At 37.0% G+C, this 14,066-nt stretch overlaps 1 protein-coding gene across 1 annotated transcript in view; it reads right to left on the bottom strand.

Moving 5' to 3' along the window:
• RIMS1 (regulating synaptic membrane exocytosis 1) overlaps nucleotides 1-14,066 on the bottom strand; it is a 914,410-nt gene that overhangs the window by 523,496 nt on the left and 376,848 nt on the right. The window lies entirely within an intron of this gene.

Here is a 14,066-nt window from a genome sequence, read left to right as displayed (position 1 = left end):
CATAGGCAGGTGCGGTGGCTCACGCCTGTAATCCCAGCAATTTGGGAGGCTGAGGTGGGTGGATCACAAGGTCAAGAGATCGAGACCATTCTGGCCAACATGGTGAAACCCTATCTCTATTAAAAAATACAAAAAAAAAAAAAAAAAAAAAAAAAAAAATTAGCTGGTCGTGGTGGCGGGCACCTGTAGTCCCAGCTACTTGGGAGGCTGAGGCAGGAGAATGGTGTGAACCCGGGAGACGGAGCTTGCAGTGAGCCGAGATAGCGCCACTGCACTCCAGCCTAGGCGACAGAGCGACACTCTGTCTCAAAAAAAAAAAAAAAAAAAAAAAAGGGAAGCGTAATTCCACACTCTGTAAGTGTGGAAAACCCAATGAGTTGTTTTTGTTTGTTTGTTTGTTTTTGAGACAGAGTTTCGCTTTTGTTGCCCAGGCTGATGTGCAATGGTGCAATCTCGGCTCACTGCAACCTCTGCTTCCCGGGTTCCAGCGATTCTCCTGCCTCAGCCTCCCGAGTAGCTGGGATTACAGGCATGCACCACCAAGCCCAGTTAATTTTTTTGTATTTTTTAGTAGAGACAGGGTTTCTCCATGTTGGTCAGGCTGATCTCGAACTCCCAACCTCAGGTGATCCTCCCACCTCGGCCTCCCAAAGTGCTGGAATTACAGGCATGAGCCACCGTGCCTGGCTCCCTGTGAGTATTTGAGAAAAATAAGCATTGCTGACTGGCTTGGAGGATGAGCTTGCATCATCTAGAGTAGTTGAGGTTATGTCTTGAATAGAAGACTAAGGGCTACTTTTTTTTTTTTTTTTGAGATAGAGTCTTGCTCTATTGCCCAGACTGGAGTGCAGTGGCGCAATCTCGGGTCACTGCAAGCTCTGCCTCCCGGGTTCACGCCATTCTCCTGCCTCAGCTTCCCGAGTAGCTGGGATTACAGGCGCCCGCCACCACGCCCCGCTAATTTGTTGTATTTTTAGTAGAGACGGGGTTTCACCGTGTTAGCCAGGAAGGTCTCGATCTTCTGACCTTGTGATCCGCCCGCCTTGGCCTCCCAAAGTGTTGGGATTACAGGCATGAGCCACCGTGCCCAATCAGACCTAAGTTTTATAAATGAAAGCTTCTGAGTGAGGGAAGGATGCAGAGTGTTCCTCTGGGAAGAGGAATCTGGGGTGGCAGTGTTAAAGAGCAGGGATCACTATGTGGTGAGTGCCTCATGTTCTGTATATGCAGGAGATGGCACGGATGTCAATAAGGATAGCACAGTGGAATGGAAACCGTGGAGGAAGGTGGCTGAGAGGAAGAAAAAGCAAGCGGGTGTGGAGGCAAGAAAGCCGTAATAGTTTATGGCACACTCTGATTAGCTATTATTAATGAATGTTGCTTAACTAATATTAAATGCTTAACTAATATTGACTTCCGTTCTTTTTCTATGCTAACTGAACATTCTGATTCTGCTGAGTGTCACAGTGATTTCCGTCAAAAATACTTCTCATATTCCCTTGCCTGTAGGAGTGCCATGTGGTCCAGTTTATCCAATGAGATGTAAGCAGAAATCTAATGGAAAATGGTTATTTCCCTGATTGAAAGAAGACAGTCTCGGCTAGCATCTCCCTTTTGTCTTTTCCCCCCACCCACCTCCTTTAACCTGGGAAAAGGATATAGACATGATGTCTAGAGTTGTAGCAATCATCTAGTAAACAAAGGGATGAATGCACACGCAGGGGATGTAGAAAGACAGAATCTTGATAACATTGTATAGTTATCTCTGAACTCCATTTTACACGACAGGAAAAGAGAATATGTAGTTAAACCAGTGTGGTTGGATTTCTTCTACAATCCTAATTGAAACAGAGTAAAAGGTCACTCTAAGAGTTTAAGCCCTAACAAATTAGGAAATAATGCCTTGTTAATTCTCAATCCAGGGTAATCGGATAAGAACCAGAAGAGGGCTCTACTCCAGCAAGGGAAATCTTCCTAAAATAGGGGCATTGCCACTTGGAATTGGAGCCAGAGCACCGTGAGTCATTAGACATGTTCTCATTCAGGTTGTATAAGCGCCTAAATGTGCTTTGCATTCTGACAGGTCAGGTCTATCGCTCTCTGTACTATAGCAGCCACCATTGCTCAAGCCACTTCAAAATTAAGTAAGTTGTCACTAGTCCATTTTCATGCAGTGGTGGTAAGAAAGAAAGCAGCTCCTCATTGGGTAGCTGAATCCTCCCTGTGCCCATGAGGAAGGCACTGGTCTCCATGCCTGGCTGCTTTATCACCTGGGCTCCTCCTCTGCCTGCCACATAGATCAGACAGAATGGTCTATGGGGATAACGGTCTAATTAATGACCTATAAGGCCTAATGGTCTAAGGGGATACATGATGGTTTATACAGATCTAATTCATTTCAAATTCTCTTACACCTGAGCTTCCGAGCCCAGAAATAATCGTCATCCCTTAATTCCCTGATTGAAGCCTAGCAATCTGTCACCATTTCTGTGAGGACAAGGGGTATGTCCTGACAACAGCCACCAAGCTATCTCTTATACCCTCCTACAAATTGCAGTAAATGCCTTAAATGAGATTTTGACTATTTTGCAGTTTTACTTCAACCTGTTGGGACTAGAGAACTGGAGAAGCAAGACACAAAGCACAGCTAATTAATTAACTCGATAAATATTTGCTGAATCCCTGCAATTTGCCTAGCACTGTTATAAGAGCTGGTGACACAGAAGTAAACAAAATATGCAAAAATCATGCCCTCATGAAATATATAGAGAGACAGATAAGGCAGAAAGTAAATAAATAAATAAAATATATATTGTGGCAGAGATTGTGTTTCTGAGAAAGATACAATGAAGAGTAAAGAGAATGAATGCTGAAAAAGGGACAGTCGATAGTTAAATAAAGTGGTTGTTGGATAATAAGGTCTACTGAGAAGATAATATTTGAAAGGAATGAGAGGGAGCCACACAGATAATCAAACATGAGGGATGCATTATGAACTTTCCTGAGGAAGCAGACACTGGCTCTTTTCATCAAGTCAAGTGATTAGAGCAATACATTTACTCTGGAAAACGTACTGACACTGTCCATCTTTTTTGTACACAGTCATTGTGAAAAAAATCTTTTTAATTGCACACTTGACACTGAAGATACATCCCACTGTGGCAAATGAGTTAAATAAAGTCTTAACACATCATCTGTTATAAGACTACATGTAGTAGAAAATAAAACATAAGTAACATGGGAAAATGCAGGGATATTTTAGTGAGAAAATAAGGCTATTCACAGATATAATTTTTGTTTATGGAACAAATCAAGGGTTTTTCTTAAACTTTTCCTGTAATTACAACTATATGATCATACAGACAGGGCAAAAAATAGCAAATTATTGTTAATTCCATTAAGTAAGCTCTAGAAGTATATTTGAAGTAATCCCACTTTATTTAAAGCTGGTAAAGTAAGAGGCTGCCCTGCTGAGCAGGATGAAATACCTCTGCATGTAGTTTTATTTTCACAGCAAATTTGCAAATAAGTGGAGCCAACCATCAGCAATTCTGTGACATCCACAGAGTTTTTCAGGGTCATCAATTTCCAGGCCCTACCTGACCCCTAATTTGTTTTTATTTATATTGGCAACACATACAGCATTTACTATGTGTCAGGTACTAAGTGATTTTAAACGATAATAATGGGGGTGGTGGTGATAAAAATAATGGCTACTGTTTTCAATGTCTGTCTAAACACCAACATTTTGCTTCATTTGATCTCCTTAGCAACTCCATGAGGTAGATACGAATATTTCCTCAATTTTAGACGAGGAAATTAAATTGTAAATATGTTATGTCACTTGCTTACCACGGCATGGCTAGAAAGTAGGAAAAGCATTGTACAAAACTAGATCTGCCTAATAATATCAATTTCAATCTCACATACAAAGGCAAAGTAAAAACATAAGACAAAGGGGCACTTAAGTTATATTTTAGTTAAGCCCCATCTTGAAGGTAAACTGGAATTAGTCATTTTGGAGTCATTTGTGTGTTGCGGGAAGGGAGAGCAGAAAGATGTGTGATGCTCGAATTTCAGAGCTTTTTGAGGACAAGCCAGGCCCCAGCCTGGATACTGCTGCTGGAGGCCTGCTCCCAGCATGTCTTCCAGAAGCTGGGTTTGCTCAGGATTTCCTGGCATTCCTCTCCCTTGCATTTCCCCCTGAATGCTGGTCAGAGTCCTCTCCCTCTCCCCTTATCATAGGCCTCTATATGTTAGTTTCCTATTGCTGTTATAACAAATTACCGAAAATTTAGTGGCTTAAAATGAAATAAATATATGCTTTTATAATTCTGAAGGTCAGAAATCCAAAGCGGTGGAACTTGGCCAGAATTAGGGAGTAATCAAGCCTGTGTTTCTTCTCGAGATTCCAGGGAATAATCCATTCCTTGCCTTTTCCAGCTACAGGAGTCCAAGTGTCCTCCTGCACTCTTTGGCCCATGGTTCTGAATAATTCTGAAGTCTGCCTCCATTGTCACATCTCATTTTCTTACTCTCATATCTTGTTCTTTCCCTTGTAAGGACATTTGTGATTATATGAGTTTACCTAGACAGCCCAGGATAATCTCTCCATCTTGAGATCCTTAATCACATCTGCCAAGTTCATTTTGGATCAGGATGTGCACACATTTGGGGGTCATCATGCTGCTTACCACACTCTACCTTAGTTATCTATATTCTTAGCTTTTATTTTTAGAACAATTTGACATTTAATAATATTTCCAAAAAACATCCCTTCCCCTCAGATATTTTAGAATATATCCTGGGCCATTCTATTGTTTCCCTACTCTTGTTTATGAGGTTTTAGTAAACTATCCTCTACTAAGTTTAAGTACTCTGGATTATTGGATTTTTGAAACATGACTTACTGGTTTAAAAATATATTTGTGTCTCTCTTACCATGATAAATCAAGTCCATGGCTAATCACCAGCAAAGTATCATTAGTTAGGTGAAAAGTTCAAGTCAGACATATATATTTTTGTCTTTTGATCAATCATTATTAGAGTTAACAGGATAATCTTATGACTGAAATACTCGTCTAGAAAAAAAGGAATGCAAGAAGAAATCATGTGTTTTCCAACTGAGAAGAACAGGGAAATTTTTAGGCCCTAACCTGCATACAAATATTAAAATAAAGGTCATTAACTTCACATCCTGGTGTGTAAAAGGCATGTGGATACTCAGCCAAGATCTGCCATCAACCCTGCTCACCAGATAGTGAGAGACATCAGAATTTATACATGGGAGCTAAACATTGAGAACACATGGACACAATGAAGGCAGCAATAGACACCAGGGCCTATTGAATTTGTAGGTGGGAAGAGGGTGAAGATTGAAAAGCTACCTAATGGGTATTATGCCAATCACCTGGGTGACAAAATTATCTGTGTACCAAACTCCTGCAACACGCAATTTACCCATATAACAAAACTGCACACGTCCCCGTTGTACCTAAAAGTTGGAAGAAAAAAAAGAAGTTTCTAAATCAAATTACCTAAATCATGCATGCTCATGATAGGTGACTGATAGCTTTAAAAGCCCAGTGTGGAATGAAGTACTGATGCATGTCACAACATTGATAAATCTCAGATGCATTATGCTTGGTGAAAGAAGTCAGACACTAAAGAACATATACTCCATAATTCCATTTATATGAAAAGTTCAAAAAAGGCAAATCTACAGAGACAGAAGGGAGTGATTGTAAATGGGCACAAGACTTTTTTTGGAGTGACGAAAATATTCTAAAATTAGATTGTAGTGGTGGTTGCACAGTTCTGTAAACACATTAAGAATCATTGAATTATATGTATAAAATGAGTAAATTGTATGATATGTAAATTATACTTCAATAAAGCTATTAATAGCAAAAAGTCTAATGAATTGATTATACACCCAACATTTATTTCTAAATATATTTCATTTTAAAAACTATTGTATAATGATGCTTGATGTGAGGTATTTTAAAACAGAGAAGAGTTATAAGCAGCTTACATGTTCAACAATAGGATTAGTAAATTATGGTAGAGCCATGTGATGAATTCTCTATATGTAGAAGTTAAAATTATGTCTAGAAGTCCAATAAAATGAGAAGATGCTCATGTCATATGCCAAATGAAAAAATAGACTACTAAATCTCTATGCTTTATGACCCCAAGTTTTTACATAACATAATTATAACACGCGTGTGTTTACACAGTACATGTTGTTAACCTCTTGTACTATTCCTGTTGTTCCTCTCATTGATTTGGGCAACAGGAGGGATCTGTTAGACTGACTAACAATTGTTCTAATTCTAAACCCGTTGACATACGCCATCAAGAAAAAAATGTTCTGCCATTGCCTAATACAAAGTTTTCTGTGCAACAATGTCAGTAGGTAGAGAACAGATGAAGATGTATGCATTTTTCATTGCTAGGGTGATTGGCACTGGTTGAGACAAACCACTGGAAGAAACAAATGCATGTCATATACAAAAGTTCTCTTTTATGCAGGTCTAGTTAAACCAATTTATACATAGTGCAAAATGTTCCCCCAAGGTATCATATTCTGACTGTAGTACACATACTTGTTCTTGCCAATCAAGGTGTCTGCTTCTACTATTTATTTCATTTGCAAGTGTTTTGTTTTTATTTTCCAATTCAACATTAGAAGATACTAGTCCCATTGCTAGAATCATAGGAAATGGGGCGTGTGTGTCACTGCAAACACTTAACTCTACTCAATTCATTCAAAATAGATTCCTGAGCTTCTCTCTCCTTGTTTGTCTCTTCACAAGTTCTCATTAACCTGTACATTTCTTCTTTAATTTTACCAATTTTTCTCGTGTTATTTCTACCGATTTACCTTGATAGCATGCCCTTTTCCAATGCAGCAGATTTACCATCTGATTAATAGTGTCCTTCTAACCTAATGCACAATAACTTCTAGAAATTAATTTAAAAATTTAATAATGGTTTCCTCTGGATGGTGGGATGATATTTTTTATTTTTTCTTTATATTGTTTTGTATATGCCAAATAAATGTTTCATTTTGCATACCATATAAAACTGTATTTTGCATTTATAACCTAAAAGTGAATGCCAATTAATTTCTTATCCATATTTCTTTTGTTTCTTCACATAAAAACAACTGCAGCCAGTAATGGTGCAGTATCTTAACCTTGGCACTACTTTGACATTTTGGGCTGGGTAATTATTTGTTGTGAAGATGATCCTATGCATTATAAGATGTTTAGAAGCATCCCTGGCCACTACCCACCAAATGCCAGTAGCAACCTCTGCTTGTGACAATTAAAACGTCTTCATACACTGTCAAATGTCCCCTTCTGGGGGTAGGAGAAGGACACAATCAGCACAGGTTAAGAATCACTCTTCTAGAGCTTCCTTCTCTGTCCCTTCTGCACTATTTCCATTGTATATCATTTCTCTTTAGTTTCTCCAGGGATGTAGAATATATAATCCTCTGTGGGCAGGGCCTGGTTTCCCTAGTATGTAAATGCCCTTGTGGACTGCATCCTTTTTTCCTCTGGAGACCTAGGGACCCACAAACAATTGTCTGGGTAAATACTCAAAGCACAGGAAACTTTCATAATCTCTGTGTATCTCCTATACCTTCTCCCAGCCCATTCATTCTCCAAACTTGGTCAGTAATGAGATTAAATCACAATGAGAATACCAACAACCAGTGAGAAATGAAGTTCTTGTTGCAAATTACAATTCACTACATGTAATTTTTAAAGATTTTGATATGTTTATCAGATGCTGTACATTGCATTAACCATTAAAACCAGCTTATGTGTCATTGGTTTATTTTACAAAAGTATCTTTCCTATCCATTTTCACAATGAAAATAGTACCTTAAGATTTCAATATTACCTTAAAGTTCATCTTGAATGTTAGGGCAAATGATGGAGAACTTCCACTTGTTATTTGAACATTCAATTAATAACAATAATTGTTTAACTAACAAATATATATAATTGGCTTGTGTACTCAGATGCATGAATCATACAAAAGAAATGCTTATTAGTTTAGTTTTAGCAGTTTTAAAACTCAATTGCTTTCTAAATCAATAATTCACAGTACATCTGTAATAATCATTGCATAATGAGCCACCAAAAAGTATGTATTCAAGTTATGCACTAATTTTAAAAATACTTCCATCATCCAGTAATACATGTTGGGCTAAATTCACTTCCTTTGTAAATACTGAAATACCAGATGCCTTCTATAACGAAACAAAAGCATAACACTTGAATAATTTATCACATGAGGTACCTAATTTTCATCGTTATATTTGAGTTTTGCAGAATGATAATCATGACTTCAGATGTAGTGTTCTCTCTACCCCACACATCGTTCCTTCTTGTCTCTGCCTGGAAAAAAATCTATTCTCTCTTCAAAAATGCAGCTTTATTTTTTCTCTGCCTTTATGAAATTCTCCTTGACTACCTGGGACAGAGTTAGTGGTTTCCCCGATCTTCTTATTGTTTTTTCATCTATTAAAGCCCTTGCTACACTGCATTTATATCGCTTCTCTCCCTGTGGCTTTTCTCATTCTAACCTATAATGTACCAGAGGGCAGAGATCCTTAATATTTTTTATTCTTTAACAAGCATTTATTAAACACCTAATTTGGTGCAGGCACCAGGCTAATAGTTAGAGATACAGAAAAAAAAATTCTACTTACAAGTTGCTTACCATCCAGGGAGGAGATAGAAAAACAAATACAATATAGAGAGGAGAGCACCATGATGCAGTCAAGCATGGGTGTCTGGAATCATATGGGTTGAGCATCTCTGCCCAGACAGGGATTCAGAGAAGGATTACTGAAAGCAGCAGCACCTAAATTGAGTCGCAACAAATGAAGAGGCATCATCTACACTGGCGAAGAGTGGTTAGTAAGAAAAGTTGGGGTGGGATCAGGAACAAGGACTAGGACGGGTGTTTCAGGAATGAAATACTGGGTGTGGAGGCTGCACTTGGAGGTCTTGGACCTCTCTCTGCTTCATCATTTCCTCTTGATTGCTTGTATCTTTGAAATTATTGGCAAGCTTTCTAGGGATAAAAGCCCTGATTCACATGAGTTTGATTTTAAAGTGTGATCCTCTGTGTCATCTTGAAATGAAAGAAAAGCAGATAATTAGTCTGAATGTAGAGATTAATGCATGTTGGAGGGAAAGAGATGGACATAGAGGAAGTTGTCATTTGATAAAAGAAGAGGTAAAGATAATCTTTTGAGAGTAATTCATGAGGAAAGAATCATGATGAAGTTATATAATAAATATATGGGAATGGGAAATGGAGATGACCATATAAATAAGAATTTTAGGAAAACTTGACTGAGGTTAGATCATGGGTATCTGGTGTCTCCAATTTGCAACGATGTGCACATTTTCTCCAACAGTACTAAGCAACCTGGGTACAACTGCAGAAAAGATAGAGGATTGCACTATGTGAGTGTAGTGTATTTTTTTTCCGTAGATAAGCAGCAAAAAAGTTGCAGATATTGACGAACAAGTATGAAAAACCAAAGGTCAATTTAGTCTTTGTTCCCACGCCCCACCATACCCCATCCATTGGTACAAAATACGAACATGGTTGGCTACTTAATATAAACATAGGTTGCTGCTAATAGACAACCAATTTTGTCCCTAATATAAAAAGGATAGAATTATGCGTCACCTCTCATCCTTTAATAGAACATTAACCAATGACTTTCTGCATTAAAAGGAAATTATGGGGCTTTGCAAAGTCATTGTAAGTATGGGTGAATCTCCTACAAATAGCAGATACACTCACAAAAAGTCATGAGTAAGCTAAAGTTTTATTAAGAAAACCCCCAAATTCATCAGAGATGCCTATCATTGATATCATGCCTATCACTCTGTTTGAAAATCTAAGCCAGGTATTGGCAAACTTTTTTGGTAAGTTCCATGTAGTAAATATATTAGGCTTTGCTTGCCATATGATCTTTGTTGTAATTACTCAACTCTGCCTTTGTATCAGAAAAGTAGCCACAGGAAAAATGTAAATGAGCAGATCAGGAACAAGGGCTAGGACGGGTGTTTCAGGAATGAAGTACTGGGTGTGGAGGCTGCACTGGAGGTTGTGGACCTCTCTCTGCTTTATCACTTCCTCTTGATTGCTTGTATCTTTGATATTATTAGCACTTAATTGGAACTGTGTTCCAATAAAGTTTTATTTGCAAAAACAGGTGGTCTGCAGATGATAGTTTACCAGCCCCGTATATAAACTAAGGTTTTGTTTCTTTTCTGTAAAATAGGTAGTCATGCTCTAATCTATTGTTGCATAAATATTTACTTTTATGTTGCTTACTTAAATTAAGAACTATATTTTAAATAATGTATTTTTCTCTAATTATAAGAGTGAAAGATAAAGATAGCATGATTCTGTAACATATATTGAACCAAAATGTTCATAGTTAATTTATCATTAGCAAAATGCTTTTTGGAATCCCTAAAATTATATATGGAAGCCCTATACCATAATAATTAGCAAAAATACTGAATTTGATATTGCTAGTTTTCCAGATGGAATGCTACTTCTTGGATCTTCAGAGAAATGTTTTGTGAAAGCAGCATAATTACCAGTAGCATAACATTCCTCTAATTTTTGGGGAAATGGTCCTTAGCCCATGATGACAGCATGGATATACTCCTTTTCGGAATAAAGTAGAAATGATAGCATGGATATACTCCTTTTCAGAATAAAGTAGAAATTATTATGCCTTAGAATTAACTGCAGTAGCTTTTGTATTTGATGTGGGAATAACTTAGATAGCAGTTCAGTAATAGTTACAGATTTTTTAAAAATTTCATGTTTATTAGCATGATTTATCTTGATTTATTTTGTGATATTTTATAGTCACAGCATGAGTAACCAAATTTCGAGGCAAGACAGGAGCTTATTCTTTAATGAAGATGGCACAGCTTCAGTTCTGGAGAACCTGGTGATGCAGGTAGCTGCAAGCTCCTTGGGGAGTCTCCTACTAGAGGCAGTGATAGTCATAGAGCCCTGGAAGCAAAACAGAAGCCCGCTGGGACTATAGCCATCACCAGCTTAGGAAAAGATGAAGGTGGAAAGAAACTCCTTGGGGAAGCCTTCCAGAGACAATATTCTCAAAAGAACCAGTACCAACAGTCAAATGTCTAAATACATGCCCAAAGGCTAGTTGAGAGGTTAGTTGTTTTAAGACACCTGCTCACAATTGCCCTGATGCCTAATTATTTACCATAAAATGTGTTATCATAGAATGTAATGTGCTAACATAATTCTCATGTTTCTTTATTTACTGAACTTTTAATCTCAATTATAATTTTTTCCTCATAAATTGTATCTGTGAAACAGTGACCATTGTCATTATTTAAAAAGAGAAAAGAGATAAAGAGAAACTAAAACCATTTTTTACAGGACAGCTATGTTTCCTCTCTTTTGTATGTTAGCCATTTATCTGTTGTATATAGTGATATACACAATATACACAATATAGTCATTCTGGTTGGAAAAAAAACCTTACATCACGAGATCATCATACAGGAACATGACCAAGTATTATAAAGCACCTCTTGAAATTCTGAGCTGGGCTTATTGATCTGACATCCACATTCTGCTTATTTTCCTATTACTGTATCACTGCTAATATTGGTAAAACATTGCTGTATACATAGAGTGATATTTATAAAGGATCATTGTTTTAACATATTGAAAGCTTATCACCTTTAAGAAGTGGAATACTCTTTAAAAATGTATTAGTGTGACCATTGTCAGATAGTTGAGGGGTAAGTCAGTTATAAGCACCTACACAGTTAGAATAGACTTATTACAAGAGAAACCTTGATTCGCTTCCATTAAACAGTGAGGAGAGAGGAGACAGATGGGGTAGGATGGTAGAAATTTGGTTCTTTAACAGCTAACCACACATCACAGCCCTTTGTAACACTACTGATGAGGCAAAATTAGTCACAGGATATAGATAATTGTGTAAGAGGCTTATTGAATTTATTTTAAAGATTGAGATGAATAATTACAGACAACTAATGAGAAAGTTAAACATTTCAGTTTTAAGAAGAGCTATAGGATGATTTTAAGGTACAGGGTGAAAGTTTATGAGCTGAAATAAAGTGATGTAAACTTCAACTCTCTGCCTTACACAAAAACACAAATCCTTTTAAAAAGGAATTTTTATTCCTAGAAACAAATAGTTTACCTAAACTGACCCTAGATGAAACAGAAAATCTTATAGAAAACCCAATTTAAAGATAAAAAAAGGAGAGTTTGGTTTCTGGTTCAGCCTGAAAGAAGCTTGGAAGTCTTCCTTTCATCTCAACAAAAAGTAAAGCTAAACAAAATGAAATATCAACAACTCTTCATAGATCTGTCAGAGAAGTGAAGTCACAGGGCAAACCGCTGCCCCAAAATTGGATGAATTGACAGGTGAATACAAAGAATCACCATGTTACCTGAGCACAAGTAGAAACTCTGAGGGGCCCACTACCACAGTAGTAGGAAAACCTAAACTGCAATTAACGAATTACTTTGAGGTAAATGTGGACAAGTCAGAGAGTTAAAAACTCCAGGGAGACCCAGTTATAAGGGGGCGCCACACATATTTGTGACTTTTACCTCTAGGAGATCAACCAGGTTCTCAAAGGAAAGATTGAAGAAAAATTCCCTCATACTACTGGGAGAGGGATGGGAAATTAACCATTTTGAAATACATAAGAGCATTTTGTTATTTTTAAGGCCTGCACTCAAGAGAAACTATTTACCAAAGCATAAACTATCAGGTTTTTCTCAGCGCCTAACCAACCTGGGGCAAGAAAAATATCCAACTAGAGCCCTCTCCAGCCTCTCATGTAGGAGAATAGAAATACCCAACTCCAGCCAATTCTATTCATCCCAGCCCACCTTAAGGAGGGAAAAACTGGGAAGCATGTGTGAAGTTTATAGTCTAGAGGCAAAGGCTCAGAGCAAGAGCATTTATCAGAGATAAAGAAGGGCATTACATAGTGATAAAGGGATCAATTCTTTGAGAAGACATAAAAATTCTTAATGTGTATGCACCTAACAACAGAGCATTAAAATATTGGAGGCAAAAACTAATAGGATTTCAAGGAGAGGTAGATGAATCCACAATTATTGCTGAAGACTTCAACACCCTTCTATTAGAAATGGACAAATCCAGCAGGCAAAAAATCTATAATGACATAGTTGAACTAAATAGCAAGACCAATATACTGATTATTCAACAACAGCCGATTACACATTCTTCTAAAACTCACTCAGAGTATTTACCAAGAGAGAGTACATTCTGATGCATAAGCGCACCTTAACAAATTAAAAAGAATAGAGATAATACAATGTCTGCTCTCAAAGAACAATGGAATTAAACAATAAGTCAACAATAGAAAGATATTTGAGAAATTCCCAAATGGTTGGAGATCGAATAGCACACTTTCAAATAACACTAGGGACAAAGAAGAAATATCAAGAAAAATTTAAAAGTATTTTGAATTAAATGAAAATGAAAATCAAACTTATCAAAATGTGTGGGTTGCAGTGAAAGCAGTGCTTAGAGGGAAATTTATAGCATCCAACACATCTATTAGAACAGATTAAATATCTAAAATTAACCATTTAAGTTCTACCTTAGGAAACCAGAAAAAGAGGAGAAAATAAAATCCAAATTAAGCAGAAGAAAATAAATAATAAAGGCTACAGCAGAAATCAATGAAATTGAAAATAGGAAATCAATAGAGAAGATCAACAAAATCAAAAACTAGTTTTCTGGAAAGATCAATAAAATGTATACACCTCTAACCAGGATAACTAAGAAAAAAAGAAAGAACGTACAAATTATTAATATCAGAAGTGAAAGAGGATATCACTACAGATCTTATGAACATTAAATGGATAATAAATATTATGAACAACTCTATGCCCACAAATTTGACAACCTAGATGAAATGTACCAACTCCTTGAAAAACATGATTGGCCAAAA

Source organism: Macaca thibetana, chromosome 4, assembly GCF_024542745.1.
Source record: "Macaca thibetana thibetana isolate TM-01 chromosome 4, ASM2454274v1, whole genome shotgun sequence".
NCBI lineage: Eukaryota > Metazoa > Chordata > Mammalia > Primates > Cercopithecidae > Macaca > Macaca thibetana.
The sequence above is the reverse complement of the archived record's forward strand: the minus strand, read 5'-3'. Positions and strand labels throughout refer to the sequence as shown.